The 22,494-nt window shown below is 41.0% G+C and overlaps 1 long non-coding RNA gene across 2 annotated transcripts in view; it reads left to right on the forward strand.

The window, feature by feature from the left end:
• Positions 1-22,494, forward strand: part of LOC138675663 (uncharacterized) — a 171,410-nt gene that overhangs the window by 43,294 nt on the left and 105,622 nt on the right. For both annotated transcript variants that reach the window (XR_011320701.1, XR_011320702.1), the window contains exons 2-3: positions 3,551-3,625; positions 3,719-3,833. This is a non-coding gene — a long non-coding RNA (uncharacterized lncRNA). The remainder of the gene's footprint in view (positions 1-3,550; positions 3,626-3,718; positions 3,834-22,494) is intronic.

Below are 22,494 nucleotides of genomic sequence, written 5' to 3' on the forward strand. Positions count from 1 at the left end.
CAGGGAATCCATGCAGGTAGAAAAACTGCGAAGATAAGTTGTGATCTTATCCTGTTGATCCCTTAGATGGGTAACCTCTTGGCAAAGCTTCACAGTGAGGGGTCTCTGGGATCCAGCGGGTTCCATGGCCAGATCAATCTGTAATGAATGGAAGAGGAGGCACAGGCGATGAAGTTCACATTCGTCTTTTATTTTTTGAGTGGAACCTAAGGAACTTGGTCCGGGGGACTCCGAAGGGGGCTTAACTAGTGAGCCCTAGGTATCCATAGTAAGATCCCTCGAACAGGACCAGAGTGGAATACCTGGGGGACACAGGTTCTACATCCATTTAGACCCCGGACATGTAGCAGCTGTCCCAGCGGGACAAACAGGTAAACAAATATAACAGAGATGGTGGAGCAGACCGACGGACATCGGGTAGGAGATGTGAAGCTGGCTTTAGTGACGATAGTCAGATTCCAGGTGGATGTGAGGAAGCTGGCTCTGGAACCTTTAGCATTGTCCAGGGGTATGGATGGCGGGTGGCGGAACGAGATGGCACTTGAGTATATAGGTACAGGTGTCGTCTACGATAGCCAAACAACCGGCCACTGATATTCTGCGGAAACAAAGAGTATAAGCAGAGTGCAAAATGGAATGCTATCACAGTGCAGACAGAACAGGAACAGAACTGGGATTAGCAAGAGTAGATACTTATTGCTCCGGCACCCTCTCTATGACAGAGGGGTCAGAAGTAGTAATCAGTGCACTGCCATTGGCTAATTAAGATTTTCAAAAAATGCGCTCTGTCCCTTTAAGAGATGAGGTAGGCACGCGCGTGTCCTAAGCATTCTCCCTGGAGGCCTGCTAGCAGCGTGCCAGGAAATGGGGGAGGAACAGACCGAGAGCGAGGATCCAGGCAGGGACCTCGCAGAGGTGCTGGGGTGCCTCAGGAGCAGGAGCAGGTGAGGGACCAGAACTGGAAGCAGCACCAGAACCGGGTGTAACAGTGCTACATGGCTCCATCCTTTCTCCCACTGATGCGGTGAAGTAGTCCTGTGTGCAGAGAAACACCCCCAAAACATAATGTTTCCACTTCCATACTTGAAAGTGGGGACAGTGTTCTTTGGGTCATAGGCAGCATTTCTTTTCCTACAGACACGTCGAGTTGAGGTAATGCAAAGATCTCAATTTTTGTCTCATCTGACCACAGCACCTTCTCCCAATCACTCACAGAATTATCCAGGTGTTCTTTGGCAAACTTCAGACGGGCCTGCACATGTGCCTTCTTGAGCAGGGGACCTTGCGAGCACTGCAGGATTTTAAACCTTTATGGCGTAATGTCTTACCAGTGGTTTTCATGGTGGCTGTGGTGCCAGCTGCCATGAGATCATTAACAAGTTCCCCCCGTGTAGTTTTAGGCTGATCTCTCACCCTCCTCATGATCAAGGACACCCCTCGAGGTGAGATTTGCATTGGGGCCCTAGATCATTGTCGATTGACAGTTGTTTTGAATTTCTTTCATTTTCTTACAGTTGTCTCCTTCTCTGCCAGTTTCTTACTTATGGTTTGTAGCCCATTCCAGCTTTGTGCAGGTCTATGATCATGTCACTGACATCATTATAAAGCTCTTTGGTCTTGCCCATGTTGTAGGGGTTAGAGTCTGACTGATTGAGTCTGTGGGCAGGAGTCTTTTATACTGTAAAGATGACTGTAAGGCAGCTGTCTTTAATTCATGTAGTGCATTGATTAAGAGCTTCTAACTGGTCTGTAGGAGCCAGAACTCTTAATGGTTGGTAGGGGTTGAAATACTTATTTCTCACTGCAAAATGCAACTAAATTTATATAATTTATACAATGTGATTTTCTGGATTTTATTTTTGATATTATATCTCTCAATGTTAAAATTAACCTATCCATAATATTATAGACTGTTCATGTCTTTGTCAGTGGGCAAACTTACAAAATCAGCAAGGGATCAAATACTTATTTTCCCCACTGTATACCTCTGATGGGACCTCGACTACATTAATCAAGGCCATCCCTGTCCTCCTCACTGTAAATGATATGATATGATGTTGGAAAAACAAAAAATACCATCAACTACCACCAAATTTAAATAACAAAATAATAAGGGCAGGTGGGCGGGTTGTTTACTGTCTTGGTCCAAAGTAAATAGCGATGATCCTCAGCTTTCTGCTAACTATTCAGGTACAGAAAGTTTCACTGCCTATCCAGAACTTTCTTACCTAAACCACCACCAACACCATCCTCATGTAGCCTCTTACTCTAATCCACCCACGCCTCTCTTCTCTGTTAAAATGAGTAGTATAATATTAACCCCTTTCTCACCTGAGACGTATCCATATGTCCTTGTGACCTGGGTCTTATTGAGCTGTGCCGCATGGATATGTCTCAGAGATCGAGAGTGCACCCACCCTTTTCGAGTGCGATCGCCACCTGGTGTCAGCTGATTCTGACATCTGACACCCAGCACTTAGTGCCAGGAGCTGTCCCGCACCGCTCTAAACATTTTAACCCCTGAAATACTGTGATCGTACTTGGTCACCGCATTTCGGGAGCTGGCAGAGGGATGAAAGCCCCTCTGCCCTTGCATTGGGTTCTGCAGAGTCACGCAGGGTCCCGGTCGTTGCCATGGTGACCCGTTGTCGTCATGATGACATCCCTTCATTAGAGCTAGGAAAGTGGCTGGTCATGCAGAGAGAATGTTCAGTAACTTTATCTATCAGTGCAGAGTTGACAGTTTGCTTAGCATCAGTAAATTTTATGTGAAAAAAAGCTAAATTTAAATTTTTTTTCCACATTCCAAAAATTCCTGTGAAGCACCTGAAGGGTTAATAAACTTCTTGAATGTCGTTTTGAGCACCTTTTGGGTATTTTTTTTCTCATATAGACCAGTGAAACATGGTGATGGCAGCTTCATGCTATGTGTGTTTGGACACACCTTCTGATTTAAAGATTTTTCTGTATTTTCAAAGCAGTCATCAAAGAAAATAGAATATAAGACATAATTTCAGTTGTTTCACACTTTTTTGTGAAGTATATAATTCCACATGTGTTAATTCATAGTTTTGATGCATTCAGTGTTAATGTACAATTTTCATAGTCAGAAAAATACAGAAAAATCTTTAAATGGGAAGGTGTGTCCAAACTCTTGGTCTGCACTATATATATATATATATATATATATATATATATATATATATATATATATATATATATGTATATATATATATATATACACACACACACATATATATATATATATATATATATATATATATATAATGCTGTAAATAAGTGATCATATAGTGATTAGTGACTGTTTTTTCTGTTGGCTTATCCACCAACATATTTTCGTGTCTGTTATGTTCAATTTTATGCGTATTTTTATTATACTAATCCATATTCAATAAAAACTATTTTTAGTATTTGTATTAACTTTTGTCCTAGCACATTGAGTTTCTTAGTAAGGCTTTTCTTACTATGGCTGTGCTTTTATGGCTTCTTATAAAACTTTTGGTTAGCAACCTGTGTCTGTCATTCGCAGGTGAACGAACAGCGGGACATCATCATTTCCTGTCCTGCCTGTGCTAAAATGAAATAGGGTTAGATCTGGTAAATGGTGAGTATAGCATTTTTACCTATGTTATAGCATTCTCTGTGTGTTCAAAATTTTTTTGCTAAATTAGACAAGCCTTTTAATTCTACTTTTCAGGAAAGGCTTACCTAAGAATTTCCAGTTACTACAAGAGACAACCAATGCCAGAATGGAGCGGGAATTTAGGTAGCCAGTGGAAATTTGAGTTGCAGCAGTACAAGTGAGTGACTAGGTGAGTTTAATTTTTAATTAGTTTTTAATATTTTCTTGGTCTATGTGAATATAGTTACATGGCAGCTGACTGGAAATGAATTCCCTAATATTCAGATATTATTATTATTCATTTTTATAGCGCCATTTATTCCATGGCGCTTTACACGTGGAAGAGGAATTATAGACAAGTACAATAAACATGAGCAAAACAAGGCACACACAAGTACAGAGGGAGACAGGATCCTGCCTGCGAGGGCTCACAGTCTACCGGTGATGGGTGAGGATACACTAGGAGAGGGTAGAGTTAGTTGTGCGGCGATTCAGCAGACTAAGGCCAGGTTCACACTGCGTTAAAGCAGCCAGTTCAACACATGCGTTAAACGGGCTGCCCTCACGCAAGCACAGATAGAGCTAGCAGACGCTCTATCTGCGCTAGAGGTGATGGACCCGGAAACGCTGCAGCCCGTGTCCTATGGTCCATCACTCAATGACTGCACATCGCTAGCGCACGCTCATTATGAGCGTGCAATAGCGATGTGCCCAAAATAGGGGATAATGGCAGCGTTAATGGACTGCGTTACACCGCGTTATGCCGCGGAGTAACGCAGTCCATCTAACGGACTGCCAGAGCGCAGTGTGAACCTGGCCTAAGGATCACTGCAGGTTGTAGGCTTGTCGGAAGAGGTGAGTCTTCAGGTTCTTTTTGAAGGTTTCCATGGTAGGCGAGAGTCTGATGTGCCAGGGTAGAGAGTTCCAGAGTATGGGGGAAGCACAGGAGAAGTCTTGTATGTGGTTGTGGGAAGAAGAGATACGAGGGGAGTAGAGAAGGAGATCTTGAGAGGACCCAAGGTTGCGTGTGGGTAAGTAGTGGGAGACCATGTCCCAGATGTATTCTGGACTCTGCAAATTTTAGGAAATTCTAAATAAATTTGATTAATTTAAAATCCATTCACTCATCCTTAATTTTAATCCTTTAGATGCAACTGTTTCTTTCTTTGGCAGCTTAACCATTTACAAGCAGCTATGTCCTCCTTTTGCATATTATACCTTTAAAAGCAACTGTAGCTCCTTCTTTGATGTGATCAGCATTTTACACAGTTATGTCTTTATTATTATTATTATTATTATTATTATTATTATTATTATTTATATAGCACCATGGATTCCATGGTGCTTTACATGAGAAGGGGTTACATACAAGTTACAGATATCACTTACAGTAAACAAACTAACAATGACAGACTGATACAGAGGGGCGAGGACCCTGCCCTCGCAGGCTTACATCTTTATACATAACATATGTATAACAATATTTAATTTGAAGTAAAGTTTAGGCTTCTAGTTGGTGGTGAAGTATATTTTTGCCTAATTTGCATTTCACCAATTTATCGTTGGTGAATTTATGATAAAAATGGGTAAATCAACTCCTAAAAAAATAAAGAAATGTGCAGCTTCACCGAGTCCATAAAAAAGCGTTTTCTTTATTCACAAACTTTAAATCATGATCATGATTAAGGGAGCCTAGTCTCCAGAAACGCGTTGAGATTCTTACCCATATGGTTGTGCTGAAGTCTGTATCCTCCATGTTTAAAGTTTGTGAATAAAGAAAACGCTTTTTTATGGACTCGGTGAAGCTGGACATTTCTTTCTTTTTTTGGATCTTGTACGCCTGGACACAGCGGGTCCGTGCTCCCGAGGTTTGGTTGCTGTATCACGGGTGAGCTGGTTTATGTTCCTTCTTACTAAATCAACTCCTCCATTGTATCCTATGGACCATTGACTACGAAATGCTGATACAGGCCAAATCCTGCCTGACCTAAGCACAAGGCTCCACTTTACTGTTGATGTATAAAATCAGCTCCAGCCTCATAGTTTGTACCTCTGGTAAAGTGAAAGTAAAACCTTCATTCCTGTAATACTAAGGATAATCATTTAATTTGTTGATATCTATAGAAAAATGTTATGATTTTATCTTTCAACTTTTTAATTTTTTTATGTTTTCTAACAGCAAATAGGTAAATTTTAAGTCATTCATCCTCCATGACGTATTGACGTATATGTATCCATCATGTGGCACATGTATGTATATGGAGCGGCCTCAGGATCTGTGTTATGTAGCAATCACCTGCCTCTAAGAGCAGTGATTGGAGCAAGCTTTGATAGCAGTGGTTTAACTCCTTAACTTCTGCTGATAATTACTGACAGTGTTATTTAGCTCAGCATATCAAATCGAGCATCCATTTCCCCCTCTACCACTCATCATGATCATGGGGTGCTGATGGTTTACTATGGTAGCCGAGGGTCTACTGAAGGCTTCTATCACCGTCATCTGGGTACTTCTGTGGCTCCGCTTCAAGGGAGACCATGACCTATATATACTATGTTCTGTAATATTTGTGATTTGACCTGTATTCTGCAATACTAAAGCATCAAATGATTACAGATTCAAGTCTCTAAGGGACTAAAGCATAAAGTGTAAAGTGAAAAAAAAGCTTTAGAAATATTTAAAGAAAACAAATTCAAATCATTCTTGAGAGAAAATTTTTTAACTCACTAAAATTATAAACTAACTATATTTGGTATCACTGAAAATATACAAATCTGGGGAATGGTGTTGCCAGTTCATTTGTCATTTTTGCTCCACAATAAATGCTGTAAAAACAAATCGTCAAAATGTCAAAATTTTGATTTTCTTTTCACTATTTCACCTCAGTAGAAATATATTTCTCTGCTTTTCATTAAGTTACATTGTAAAGTGAATGGAATAATTCAAATATACAACTTATCCTGAAAAAAATAGACCTTCATACCGCTATGTTGACTGAAAAATAACATTAATATAGACTGGCTCACTGCTAGACAATTTGAATACCAAGTAGAATCATACTTCAGTGCTCAATACTGAAATAAGAACAACAGGAAGTAAAATTAATGGAATTATGGAAATCACAGGATTAATAGATATGTTAATGATATGAAAATTAAAAGATTGGAAAGAAAATGTTCAAAATATCTCTATTCAGTATGAAATATGAATGCCATGTGCCGAAATGCACAATGTAATGACCCAGCTATTGGGTGACCCGGGACCAGGGGCTCCTTCCCTGTCACTACCACTAGGGGGTGCCCTAGCTCACTCAATTTCCCAGGATACTCCTGAAGGTGAAGATCTCGGGGCTGCCACCCTTATCTCCTGAATCAGCCCTCCGTCTGTTCTCTTCCCCCACCCAGGGTAGAGGGGCGCTACTATGCACAGCAGTAGAGCAATCTAACAAACAAGGCAACATAAACAAGGGTAACTGAAAATAGCAAGCATACAAATACTCACATACTGTATAACAGAGGGATACACTGGGGAGTGGAGGATGTGGGAATAACCAAAGTAAGAGAAGGGAAAGGAATTATCACACTTACAAACCATGCCACAGTCACAGATAATTCCTCCAAAACTCCTCTCATCTACACACCTCTCCACAAGCCATGCAGCAAAAGCTAGCCTTGACATGGGTTTCAATCAAGACTCAGATTTTAAAGGGGATGGGAGTGGCTAAACTAGCTCAGCTGACAGCTTGAGAGCTCATACTCCCAGGTTTCCAACATAGCCGATTAACCCCTGTTCTGCCAAAAGAAATAAACCCCATTTAAAGGGAAAGAGAAGTGTTTCTTTTCAGTGCTGGATTAGGAGCGATCAGATGCTGCGGTGTTCTGGCTCCTCTCTGTTGCAGTAACTCTGTGACACACATAATTACTGTAAATGCCTTGTCATGTTATCAGTTAGATTTTTTAATGGTTGCCTGAGGAACATTCTGCCACACTTAATGCCCTTGACCATCAAATCATCAAAATCTGCTGCTGGCAACTCCCTTTACAATTGCTAACAATTGTCTACCAATGACACCCCAGATGTGCATGGTGGAAGACAAATTTGGAGAAGGCCCTCTTAGTACAGCTACGATATGCAGGTTGTTCACAGTACTACAAGCAACATGCAGTCTGACATGGTCATGTTGAAAAATGTCTCATAAAACAATTTGGAGAAATGGCTGTACCACTGTTTCAATGACCAAATCAATGTAGTGCTGATAGTTTAACTGAAATGTAGACTAGAGGGGAATAGGTACAATACATTAAACCACCCCACTCCATAATCCTTGTAGTTGGACCAGTGTGACATTCCCTCATGGAGTCCTCTTTATTGACCTCACGCCATGCTGTCAAAGTCTATCATGAGACATTGCAAAATGGCAAAATGGCAATGGAAGCTGGAATGGAAGTTTGTTCTCTTCAGCATTAAGTCCCACTTTTGTCTTGGATACAAAGATCTCTAGAAACTGTTCTGCGTATTACAAGGGCTATGCCATAAAGAGGCCTCAGAAGAGACAGTTACACCACTGATACTCCTGTGATTACTCCTGCTGCTGTCCTCATTTCAGGTGACTTGCATTTGCAACTGCATTCTGCATGGCATAACATTCCATAGACAATCATTAATAACTTTATTAATAACATGCCAAGTCATGTAAGCCAATGTATTTCTGTGTGTGGCACTCATACTTGTTGCTAAGTAAATTGTGTAAATTGTGATGTTTTGAAAGTATTGGTCCCGATTAGTGTTGAGCATTCCGATACCGCAAGTATCGGGTATCGGCCGATACTTGCGGTATCGGAATTCCGATACCGAGATCCGATATTTTTGTGATATCGGGTATCGGTATCGGAAGTGTAAAATAAAGAATTAAAATAAAAAATATTGTTATATTCACCTCTCCGGCGGCCCCTGGACATCAGCGGGAGGATCCGGCGTCCGGCACGGCTTCTTTCTTCAAAATGCGCGCCTTCAGGACCTGTGGAATGACGTCCCGGCTTCTGATTGGTCGCGTGCCGCCCATGTGACCGCCACGCGACCAATCAGAAGCCGCGACGTCATTCCTCAGCTAAAGTCCTAGAATGAGCGCCTTCTAGGACCTGAGGAATGACGTCGCGGCTTCTGATTGGTCGCGTGGCGGTCACATGGGCGGCACGCGACCAATCAGAAGCCGGGACGTCATTCCACAGGTCCTGAAGGCGCGCATTTTGAAGAAAGAAGCCGTGCCGGACGCCGGATCCTCCCGCTGATGTCCAGGGGCCGCCGGAGAGGTGAATATAACAATATTTTTTATTTTAATTCTTTATTTTACACTTTAATATGGATCCCAGGGCCTGAAGGAGAGTTTCCTCTCCTTCAGACCCTGGGATCCATGAGGATACATTCCGATACTTGATGTCCCATTGACTTGTATTGGTATCGGATATCGGTATCGGCGATATCCGATATTTTTCGGGTATCGGCCGATACTATCCGATACCGATACTTTCAAGTATCGGACGGTATCGCTCAACACTAGTCCCGATTCAACAAATCTTTCATGTGAGAATTCTGGCCTAAAAACTTTGAAAAGTTGCAAAATTTGGTGAATTTTAGAGTTATCACACCAGTTTTTCCAAGTTCCAACAAAATGAGCAGAGTTTGGGTGCGACCATGAATTCAATGAGCCTAATCTGTGGCAAGGCGCACATAAAAAGGTGTATACCGATTGCCTGAAGCTACTGATTCATGAAGAAGCATATGCTTCTTCATGAATCAGAAATGTCTGACTCCAGCATTCTCCCTCTTTGTGACTGGCATGAACAACACCAGTCTTCATGAATTGATCCCATTGTTTCATCTTTGTCTTCAATAGCATGTCTATCTTTCCTCTGGTTTACATAATTCCATGACTTAGCAACTTCAATGATAAGAATGGATATATATATATATATATATATATATATATATATATATATATATATACATATACAGTGGGGCAAAAAAGTATTTAGTCAGTCAGCAATAGTGCAAGTTCCACCACTTAAAAAGATGAGAGGCGTCTGTAATTTACATCATAGGTAGACCTCAACTATGGGAGACAAACTGAGAAATAAAAATCCAGAAAATCACATTGTCTGTTTTTTTAACATATTATTTGCATATTATGGTGGAAAATAAGTATTTGGTCAGAAACAAAATTTCATCTCAATACTTTGTAATATATCCTTTGTTGGCAATGACAGAGGTCAAACGTTTTCTGTAAGTCTTCACAAGGTTGCCACACACTGTTGTTGGTATGTTGACCCATTCCTCCATGCAGATCTCCTCTAGAGCAGTGATGTGTTTGGCTTTTCGCTTGGCAACACGGACTTTCAACTTCCTCCAAAGGTTTTCTATAGGGTTGAGATCTGGAGACTGGCTAGGCCACTCCAGGACCTTGAAATGCTTCTTACGAAGCCACTCCTTCGTTGCCCTGGCGGTGTGCTTTGGATCATTGTCATATTGAAAGACCCAGCCACGTTTCATCTTCAATGCCCTTGCTGATGGAAGGAGGTTTGCACTCAAAATCTCACGATACATGGCCCCATTCATTCTTTCCTGTAGCCGGATCAGTCGTCCTGGCCACTTTGCAGAGAAACAGCCCCAAAGCATGATGTTTCCACCACCATGCTTTACAGTAGGTATGGTGTTTGATGGATGCAACTCAGTATTCTTTTTCCTCCAAACATGACAAGTTGTGTTTCTACCAAACAGTTCCAGTTTGGTTTCATCAGACCATAGGACATTCTCCCAAAACTCCTCTGGATCATCCAAATGCTCTCTAGCAAACTTCAGACGGGCCCGGACATGTACTGGCTTAAGCATTGGGACACGTCTGGCACTGCAGGATCTGAGTCCATAGTGGCGTAGTGTGTTACTTAGGGTAGGCCTTGTTACATTGGTCCCAGCTCTCTGCAGTTCATTCACTAGCTCCCCCCGCGTGGTTCTGGGATTTTTGCTCACCGTTCTTGTGATCATTCTGACCCCACAGGGTGGGATCTTGCGTGGAGCCCCAGATCGAGGGAGATTATCAGTGGTCTTGTATGTCTTCCATTTTCTAATTATTGCTCCCACTGTTGATTTCTTCACTCCAAGCTGGTTGGCTATTGCAGATTCAGTCTTCCCAGCCTGGTGCAGGGCTACAATTTTGTTTCTGGTGTCCTTTGACAGCTCTTTGGTCTTCACCATAGTGGAGTTTGGAGTCAGACTGTTTGAGGGTGTGCACAGGTGTCTTTTTATACTGATAACAAGTTTAAACAGGTGCCATTACTACAGGTAATGAGTGGAGGAAAGAGGAGACTCTTAAAGAAGAAGTTACAGGTCTGTGAGAGCCAGAAATCTTGATTGTTTGTTTCTGACCAAATACTTATTTTCCACCATAATATGCAAATAAATTGTTAAAAAAACAGACAATGTAATTTTCTGGATTTATATTTCTCAGTTTGTCTCCCAAAATGGAGGTCTACCTATGATGTAAATTACAGACGCCTCTCATCTTTTTAAGTGGTGGAACTTGCACTATTGCTGACTGACTAAATACTTTTTTGCCCCACTGTATATATATATATATATATATATATATATATATATATACAGTTAGGGCCAGAAATATTTGGACAGTGACACAAGTTTTGTTATTTTAGCTGTTTACAAAAACATGTTCAGAAATACAACTATATATATAATATCGGCTGAAAGTGCACACTCCCAGCTGCAATATGATAGTTTCCACATCCAAATCGGAGAAAGGGTTTAGGAATCATAGCTCTGTAATGCATAGCGTCCTCTTTTTCAAGGGACCAAAAGTAATTGGACAATGGACTCTAAGGGCTGCAATTAACTCTGAAGACGTCTCCCTTGTTAACCTGTAATCAATGAAGTAGTTAAAAGGTCAGGGGTGGATTCCAGGTGTGTGGTTTTGCATTTGGAAGCTGTTGCTGTGAGCAGACAACATGCGGTCAAAGGAACTCTCAATTGAGGTGAAGCAGAACATCCTGAGGCTGAAAAAAAAGAAAAAATCCATCAGAGAGATAGCAGACATGTTTGGAGTAGCAAAATCAACAGTTGGGTACATTCTGAGAAAAAAGGAATTGACTGGTGAGCTTAGGAACTCAAAAAGGCCTGGGCGTCAACGGATGACAACAGTGGTGGATGATCGCCGCATACTTAATTGGGGGAAGAAGAACCCGTTCACAACATCAACTGAAGTCCAGAACACTCTCAGTGAAGTAGGTGTATCTGTCTCTAAGTCAACAGTAAAGAGAAGACTCCATGACAGTAAATACAAAGGGTTCACATCTAGATGCAAACCATTCATCAATACCAAAAATAGACAGGCCAGAGTTAAATTTGCAGAAAAACACCTCAAGAAGCCAGCTCAGTTCTGGAAAAGTATTCTATGGACAGATGAGACAAAGATCAACCTGTACCAGAATGATGGGAAGAAAAAAGTTAGGAGAAGAAAGGGAACGGCACATGATCCAAGGCACACCACATCCTCTGTAAAACATGGTGGAGGCAACGTGATGGCATGGGCATGCATGGCTTTCAATGGCACTGGGTCACTTGTGTTTATTGATGACATAAGAGCAGACAAGAGTAGCCGGATGAATTCTGAAGTGTACCGGGATATACTTTCAGCCCAGATTCAGCCAAATGCTGCAAAGTTGATTGGACGGCGCTTCATAGTACAGATGGACAATGACCCCAAGCATACAGCCAAAGCTACCCAGGAGTTCATGAGTGCCAAAAAGTGGAACATTCTGCAATGGCCAAGTCAATCTCCAGATCTAAACCCAATTGAGCATGCATTTCACTTGCTCAAATCCAGACTTAAGACGGAAAGACCCACAAACAAGCAAGACCTGAAGGCTGCGGCTGTAAAGGCCTGGCAAAGCATTAAGAAGGAGGAAACCCAGCGTTTAGTGATGTCCATGGGTTCCAGACTTAAGGCAGTGATTGCCTCCAAAGGATTTGCAACAAAATATTGAAAATAAAAATATTTTGTTTGGGTTATGTTTATTTGTCCAATTACTTTTGACCTCCTAAAATGTGGAATGTTTGTAAAGAAATGTGTACAATTCCTACATTTTCTATCAGATATTTTTGTTCAACCCTTCAAATTAAACGTTACAATCTGCACTTGAATTCTGTTGTAGAGGTTTCATTTCAAATCCAATGTGGTGGCATGCAGAGCCCAACTCGCGAAAATTGTGTCACTGTCCAAATATTTCTGGCCCTAACTGTATATATATATATATATATATATATATATATATACAGCTCTGGCAAACACTAAGAGACCACTGCACAATTTTAGAAAAATCAGCTTCTCTACATGTCTGACAGCCATTCCATTCCAGTGCCAGTTGAATTCCAACCAGAGTACACCTCATTCTACTTAAAGTGCTTCTGATTAGGTGATCACCTAAACCAAAGCTTATTAAGTGAAGGAACGTATAAAAAACACTACTGTGGTGTTCAAAATCCTTTTGCAATAGGACAAGCTAGATGGCAAAGCAAGTGCTAGTAATATCCCAAAATTAATAGGAATGAAAAAATAACTTTTAACCATGCCAAAGGACTTGAAAAGAAAAGTCTTGAGTGAGGAAAAGAATGGCTAAATTCTGGCTTTACTAGCACAGGGACACAGTGAGTGTCATATTGCCTCCAATCCTTAAACTTTCTAAGACGGCAGTCCATTACAACAAGGCCAAGCAGCAGACATTGGGGACAACAAAGCTACACACCGGCAGAGGGTGAAAATTACACTCCACTGACCGGGATGACCGTCATCTTATTCAAATGTCAATCAGCAACCGCAGGATGACATCAAGTGACATACAAAAGGAATGCTAAATGGCAGCTGGGGTGAAGTGCATGGCAAGAACAGTTCATAACAGGCTCCTAGAGGCAGGACTCAAGTCATGTAAAGCTAGAAAAAAGCCTTTCATCAATGAGAAGCAAAGGAGAGCCAGGCTGAAGTTTGCCAAAGACCATACGGATTGGAGTAAGGTAATCTTCTCTGATGAGTCTCATTTTCAGCTTTGCCCAACACCTGGTCATCTAATGGTTAGACGGAGACCTGGAGAGGCGTACAAGCCACATTGTCTTGCACCCACTGTAAACAAGGTTATCCTGGAAAACAGTTGATTACTTCTGCTCAGGCAATGTTCTCCAACTCTGAGGACTGTTTTTTTTTCCAGCAGGACAATGAACCATGCCACAGTTAGGTCAATCAAGGTGTGGATGAAGGACCACCACATCAAATCCTTGTCATGGCCAGCCCAATCTCCAGACCTGAACCCCATTGAAAACCTCTGGAATGTGATCAAGAGGAAGATGCATAGTCACAAGCATCAAAAAAAGAAGAACTGCTTACATTTTTGTACCAGGAGTGACATAAAGTCACCCAAAAGCAGAGTGAAAGACTGGTGGAAAGCATGCCAAGACGCATGAAAGCTGTGATTAAAAATCATGGTTATTCCACAAAATATTGATTTCTGAACTCTTCCTGAGTTAAAACATTAGTATTGTTGTTTCTAAATGATTATGAATTGGTTTTTTTTTTTTGCTTTATTTGAGGTCTGCAAGCAATGCATTTTTTTTTTTTATTTTGACCATTTTTCATTTTCAGAAAATAAATACAAAATTTATTGCTTGGAACTTCGGAGGCATGTTGTCAGTAGTTTATAGAATAAAAGAGCACTTTACATTTACTCGAAAATATACCTTTAAAGAGAAAAATCAGACAAACTGAAAAGTTTGCAGTGGTCTCTTAATTTTTGACAGAGCTGTATATATGTGAATACTACAAGTTTTCAGTAGATTGCTTTCAAAAGCATTTTTATGATACATAATCTAAATTTACACAATTGTATACATATCTTCTAGCAGATTGTACTCTATGCCTGGGTATTTTGAATGGAGTAATTTTCTAATACTGCATTAAAACGGAATCGGAACCTGCAAATGGGTCTCTAACTCTCTATCTAAAAACTCCTATTATCTTTTATGTGAGGTTACAGCTAAAAACAATATAAATACATTTTTTTTAATTTTTTTGTTTGTATTGAACTTATTCTGGAGAATGTATGACCTAGGGTTTATCCAAGGGTGACAGGATGCAATGTTCATTCCTACATGAAAACTTAAGTAGTTCTAAACTGTAATTGGCATGATTTGTTGTCAATGAACATAAAGTCCCATTATGCTTAATACTCCTTGTTTGTCTTTCATAGACTCCTCGACATTAGTGATGAAATCTCATTAAATATAATCCTTCTTGTTTGACTTTATTAAACCTCTTAATTTGCAGTTATTGTGTAAAGGTGGTAAATGTTGGCATCAGAAAGACTCGGTAATTAAACGATTTTTCCAAGAAAACACGAGAGCCCACACTAATTTGAGGAGCCTACTTTTTTAATTATTCTATATGCCACAGTATGATAATGAGTAACATACAGTATTTTAGAAAGTGGCGTTGCACTCAAAGTACATTACCATTAGTGTAAAAATGAAAAATACTCTTTTGGAAAAAGTATAATCAATATCATCAGAACTGATAAAATGGTATAACCAGTAATGTTATCAAGGCCATAGGCTTTATAAAAGGGCTACATAACTTACCAACATGGACACTCCCAACATGGTGATTTAAAAAAAAAAACATGGAGTCAATAGTCCACAATATAGTATATAGTTCAAAAGTTTATTATGGTATATAAAAACAGGCATAAAAAAGAAAAGTCTAAGGTAGAGATTCAGGTATTTGTGGTTGGTGGTCCACAAACAAGTAACAGGGAAGGGCAGAGTGCATCCTCTATAATATCCCGATGTTCGTTTCAATAGAGAATAGCTATTGCTATAGGCACATTTTGTTATAAACTATTTGTCTATCCCATCTGCTATCAATATTGTATTCTATGTGTACTCTTGCTTCATTGAGCTAGCAGCTATATTCCGATATTTCATATTGCGACATATTCTCATTCATTATTATTTACCTCACTCTTGTTACTAGGCATCTTAGATCATTTTTATTGTAGCAGACCTGTTGATATACTAAGATTAGAGCAGATTGATTAGCAGAGGATCGAGTTTTAGTTGAACTTGCTAAAATTTGCTTTTTAATGAGATTCATCACTTTGAGATTCGTTTCGCAGTTTGCAATTAAAAAAGACTTGCCCAACACTATTTTAAGCACTGCAGAAACATCAGAGAGTGGGGTCAATTTTTCTTATAATGCCCTTCAGCTATGACATTTAGCGGGTTATCATACCTTATGCAGTGGGTTCAGTATCTGGGCCATCACAGATCAGTGTTTCCCAGCGGAGCATGGTATGCGCAGCAAAGTCATTTTCCATCTCCAGAATAACTGGGCAAGTCTATTTCTCTTGCAGAGTGTAAAATTTTATTTCCAACAGGGTCCTCTTTCTCTCCTGTAGAGTGTATGTGGAGCGCCCACTAGGATCGTGGGGTACTCAGTACCAGGCCGGCTCTTAAAGGGATTTGTCACAGCAGCAGTGACCTGGTCCGTGGCCCTGGGCGTCCAATAAAAGGAGAAAAGTGTAGTGGGAATAAAGTCTAAGGTAGTAGTGTTCGTGATGCCACCTGATGGTCTCTGCCAGGAATGGCCGACGCTGCTTAAAGGGGTCCTTTGGGGATGATGGTATTGCAGTAGAGATGGTATAGTTCTCCAAAGATAGAACTTGGTCCCCAGGGCTCCCAGTGCAGTTGGTAAAGATGATAGATGGTGAAGTGCAGGAAAGAATTAGACGACACAAGATTGCGGTCTCTCTACCTTTTACTGATGCAGTTCAGGTACAGATTACAGGTGGTTTTTGGAAGCGATTCGGAATCCCCCTAGTCAGGTTTTAAGTTCCTTGCTGTCTGAGACTTCACACAAGGTCCTCTCTTTCTCTCTGTCCCTTTTAAGTGGACACTACCTGCATGGCAGGCAACTCAAGACATTTTACAGGTATCCCTTCTCGTGGTGACTCCGGGCTCTATCTGCAGCTGTGCCTTCGGGTGTAATGGTGGCCAGGAGACTTGGAATTTCCTGCCCGCCAGTTTCTGCTGTGGGGCATTCAGTAACACCCACAACCTCAGAATTCTGGCCTCTGGTTTCTGCACTTGAACCTGGTGTGAGCCCAGTCGCAGCTCCACTCCAGTTTCTCTCTCCTCCTTTACTTCTTCTCCCCTCACAGTCAGGAGCTGCAGAACCACATGTCTCCTCAGCTCCAACTCTCCTCTTGACTGACTAACTAACTCCTCCTCCAGCCAGAATATATATAGGGAAGCAACCCTGAAACTTGATCCAGCGCTTCCCCTTCTAGCTTGGAGTCAGAACAGTGTTGTATGTATATGTTACCTGTTAAGGTGAGCCTTGCTGCTTCCAGGCATGACATCACTCTCCCCATGAGGAAGGCAATACCACTGTAACAACCAGCTTCCTGGGGTGTTACATTAGCTCTTATTGTCAGCATGATCCTCTCTCTCTCTGTTCTGTGGTATGTAAGTGCTTATAGTCAATGGGGTTCTCTCTCACAGCTCCCCCAAATGTATTTTCTGAACACTTACAAGTTGCTTTACAGTATTGAGAATAGTATGAATTAATTCACTGCGTATCAAATCTTTTGGAAAAATTCATTGAGGTTGGAGAATTTGAATTTCAAAAGATCATCTCATCTCTAACCTATCAATCGATATGATACAAATTGTACATGTCCTTTTGGGCAGGTGGAGGTCTAATAACATACCTAATACTGTTTTTCCTTATTGTTTGGCTTATTATTCCTATTAAACCCTTCCCAACGTAGTGGAACATCATGTCGATTTTGCCCTCACAATCGCCGCTGGGAGCTCACCGTAATTGATAGCCGAGGTGCGGTTTTCACTGCCAGGAGTGGTGCGCTTGTGTGTTGCATGTGTATATATATAGTGTTGGACGGCCCACCTGCTAATACTATGGGCGTGATCGATAGGTTGTCCAGACACTGTGCATCACATTTATCTGTGTGAATAGTGTCTTATGCAAGCCTTGCCTGTATGTATTTTTGCTACTAGGCAGCCAACCCCTCTAATGTTTGGGCGAGTGGGTGGTGCTCTCATCAGTAGCTTGCACCTGTGCTGCTTTAGCATTTATTATCGGGGGCCTGCTGCACCCTGCGAATGCATTTGTCATTTAACAAGGTTTTGGTGAGTCTGCTCTTCATGTTGTGTTTTTTTGAGTTTTTGTATGTTAGCTGTTTCAGGTATAATGCATTGCAGTACTCGTAAATTGCAATGCATTAAACCAGCGATCAGAGTAAAAAAAAGTTAAAGGGAACCTGTCAGCAGGATTGTGCCCAGTAACCTACAGACAGTGTCAGGTCAGTGCTGTTATACTGATTATAATGATACCTGAGTTAATGAAATTCATCTTGTGGTTGTCCTAAGGCGGGTCTGGAGGGGGGGTCTGCATGTAGTGCTCTTATTTGGTATTCATAGTGCAGACTGCTGATAGGTCACTAATCCCTCAATGATCTGCCCCTAGTTTGCATAAAGAATATATGTACATATGTAAAAAACCAAAATACCGTCTGCAGCAGGTGCCAGCCGTGACACCTGCTCTGCAGCAAAATCACATGTTTTATGTGCCAATAATACATTTAACAGCTATTGGATCACAGCTATACACACCGATATAAGCTACTGCGCGTGTGCTGGCGGGCGCCATTTTCAAATTGATTTTTTTTTTCTCTAGCTGAATAATGTGAGCAAAATGTATTATTGGTACCTAAAACACGGCTGGCACCTGCCTGCAGGTTTTTTTTTCACATATGTTCAGATATTCACTGTGTAAACTATGGGGCAGGTCACAGGTCAGAGCACCACATGTAGACCCAACTTCGAGACCCGCCTTAAGGCACGAGCATACCATTAACACAAAACTGAAACTAAAGATTAAAGAACAACCATAAGATGGATTTCATCAACCAAGATATCATTTTAATCAGTAGAACAGCGCCGACCTGACACTGTTTGTAGGTTACTATGCACAATCTTGCTGACAAGTTACTTTTAAAGTCCCATAAAGAAACTAAGCAAAAAAGGGGAAAAAAAAAGGTTTAAATATTATCAAAATATAAAAAAATCACTATATAAAGAACAAAAAATAAATAAATAAATATTATACAAATAAATATGTAAATTTGTTTAAAAACAAGAACCGCATCCAGAATGACCTGACCTATACAAGTGTAATGCTAGTTAACTTCTTCAGTGGACAGAAAAAATTAAATTAAATTAAAACTCATGGCAAAAATTGGGCTTTTTCAACATACAGCAACACAAAAAGTGGAATAAAAAGCAATAAAAAAGTAGAATATAAATAAAATTGTTTTATCTGAAAACATTATCTTATTCCACAAAAAAGCAAGCCACCATAGAGTTCTATCAGAGGAGAAATAAAAAATGTATAGCTCTCAGAATATAGCGATGCAAAAAGCAATTCTTTTTTTCTAAAAATTGTTTTTTGTGTATAAGCGGCAAAACATAAAAAAGTGGTATCTCTGTAATCGTACTGACATGAAGAATAAAGCTGTCTTGTCACTTTTACCACACGCTGAATGACATTTAAAAAAACAAAAACGATTCCTGAATTGCTGTTTTTTTTATTCTGACTCCCAAAAATCAGAATAGAAAGTGATAAAAAAAAGGTCATGTGCCCTTAAATAAAAATGTAATCCCATCCCACAGGGCATCCTGGACACCAGAAATAAGTCACTTTTTTAACCCTGCTTGTCTTTTTTATAGCTTGCTAAATAAAATCATTGTTTTATTGAGCCTCTGGAAGTTGCGCTCCCCCTCTTTTTTTTCTAATATTGTTGCTGTTTTGGAGACATGGTACCCACCAGTCTTGCCTTCCATGGACTCTAATCTTACAAGTGTGGTAATCTGTAACCACTGCCTTTTTCTCTACCTCACATGACTCAGATATATAGAAAAAATATATATCTCAAAATATGACGATGTAAAAACTTTGTTTTGTAAGAAATTTTTTCTTGTTGTGGGACAGCAGCCAGACAAAAAAAGCAATATAAATCTGGTATCGTTGTAATCGCACTGTCCTGATGAACAAAGTCACGTTATCAATAATACCTCATGAGGAATAACAGAAAAATAAATAAAACCAATTCTTCACCTGCTGTTGATTTGTTCATTCTGCCTCAAATAGATCGCTGTAAGGCGTGGCGCACATTTATCCTGTGCTCTATGCTGACCACTAACATTGGCGTGTCCATGTAATTCTCTGAAATATGTGATTCAGACAGAAGCCATGACAGAAGCTTCCCTATAATGAGGCAAATGAACACACTGTACACATCGTTTGATATATGACCTGGTGGTGTCTGTCTTTAGGTCTGCAAAAAAGTGCTATCAGCCACAGTTTTGTGCACCTCTGAAAATAAGGAAACTGCTGAACAGAGGCCAGTTGGAGTCCAGAGTAACTCTGCTACCTCATTATAGTGAATGGATCCCTCAGAGGTTTCCTCTGAATCATGTAATTTGGAGATTTACTGTAGATGGAAACCCCGATATAAGAGCTCAGCTTACAGCACATGTTAAACGTGATACAAAATGCTATGTAATATGTTCCCAACAAAAGCTTCAACTCAATCCACAATTGATCACTTGGGACCAAAGCATCATTTTAGTGGAAAAAATAGTAACTGTCCATTTACTCAGACTAATGTTATACAATACTGTGAATCACCAAAGGTTTAAAAATCCTCCCCACACCACTAGATGAATTCTTTGAGAGGTGTAGTTTCTAAAATCGTGTAGCCTGTTGAAGTTTCTGCTGTTTTGGTATGTCAGGGGCTCTTCAAATGTGAAGTGGCATCTGCTGTCTGTTACAGCCAATTTTGTTCTCCAAAAGTCAAACAGTTCTCCTTCCATTGGGTCATCTGAAGGCAATTGTGTATGCTGTGAAGATACGATATGTGCAGCATCTGAAACAATGGATACTGGAAGTCTGTGGTAGCATTTCTTCTGCGGTGCTGCTATCAGTGTGTCAAGAGTGGGAGAAGAGGGTTGCATTGACAATCCTACCCATTGGGCAGCACTTTGAACACATTTTATAAGTGGTCATAAATGTGTAAATAACTCCTGAAATAATAAAACTATGTCAAAACCAAGCACACCATTGTTTTTGTTGTGAAATTCTCAATAAGTTTGATGTGTCACATGAGCCTCTTCCCATTGAAAAAATAAAGTTGGATCCAAAATGGCCACCTTCAAAATGGCCACCATGGTCACCACCCATCTTGAAAAGTTTTCCCCCTCCCATATACTAATCTGCCACAAAGAGGAAGTTGAGGTGATGTGATGGCAGCTAGTTGGTAAACATTCCCACAGGTGAAGTGTATCCCCAGGGCTTCCCAGAGGTGTAGATGGTGGATGGTTTGAGGTGCAGTGAAGAACGAGGACACAAGGTTGCAGTCTCTTTACCTTTTTACTGAAGGCTTCAGCATCCACAGTCCAGAGCACCAGATCACAGGGCAGGCAGAGTCCGGCTGGTATGAAGGCAAATCCAGAGTCCCCTTATCCAGGTGGAAATCAGTAGCCTTCCTCTAGCGCCTGGATGTTGTAGTCCCTTACTGCTGTGCTTCTCATAAGGTCCTCACAACTAATGGTGGTGTTCTAGATGTTATGTCTTTCTCTCTCTGTCCCCCAGATGGATAGGAACAACCCATATGACTGATGGCCTGAGGCTATTTACAGGGACTCTAGCACGCCCCAGCCTCCACTAGTTGCCACCGTGCCTCCTGGGTATAGGTCGGGCAGGTAACGTGGAATTACCTGTCCTGCCAGTCTCTTAAGTAAAGCGTAGAGATCCTTACTCCCTCGGGATTCTGGCTACCGTATTCAGCGCCTCAGAAGGAAGCAGCCTGCTCCTGGCTGATCTCCCTCTGATATTCCTCTCCTGTGACAAAACTGCAATGACCAGGAACCTGGGGCGCTGCAAAAGCAGTGCGAACAGGTGGTTGGTCAGCAGATAATGCTGTAAGCTGGCTTGGCAGGACCATACAGCTTTCCATATGGTCCAGTCTAACCAGTCTAAAGTCTGGATCGCTTAATCCTCACCCTGATCCTACTACCTCACATCATGTTGAGTCCCATGAGATTAGTGATCCCACACTAGGACACTTTGAGGAGCTGCATGCTCCAAGAGGGACAGGACAACATACTTTTTAGTGATGCACAAAACTTAGAGCAGCCATTGCCACAAGAACATGAAGGTGGGTACCGCAAATTTGGGATAAGGAGGGGAAGATGATGATGAGACACAGTTGCCACTAAGTTTTGTTGTTGTTTAGTCACAAAGACAGGAGGACCAGGGTGCGGTGGTGGAAGACAAGGTGATTGATGATCATATCACCAACTCAACTTGGGAAGCTGGCATGCAGAGCGAGGCCAGCAGTGCTGAGGGGGAGAGAGTGACAGCATCAAAACATACAGGAAGTGGCAGTAGTGGGACCAGAAGGAGAAGGCGGACAACTGTTCTGCACAGCACCAACAGGCTTGAATTTCTCTCATAAAGATTTAAGTGTTCCCCAGCCTGGGAATTTTTTTAAAGAGAGCTCTGAGACAAACAAAATGGCCATTTTCAATCTGTGCCATGCAAAGATCAGCAGGTGCATGACTACTAAGAACCTAACCAACACAGACATGATTAGGCACAAGTCATCTATGCAGCCAAATGCTTGATGCCATCATTTGACACCACTTCCTCTTCCCCTGAGCT

Source organism: Ranitomeya imitator, chromosome 4 (assembly GCF_032444005.1).
Source record: "Ranitomeya imitator isolate aRanImi1 chromosome 4, aRanImi1.pri, whole genome shotgun sequence".
In the NCBI taxonomy this organism is placed as follows: Eukaryota; Metazoa; Chordata; class Amphibia; order Anura; family Dendrobatidae; genus Ranitomeya; species Ranitomeya imitator.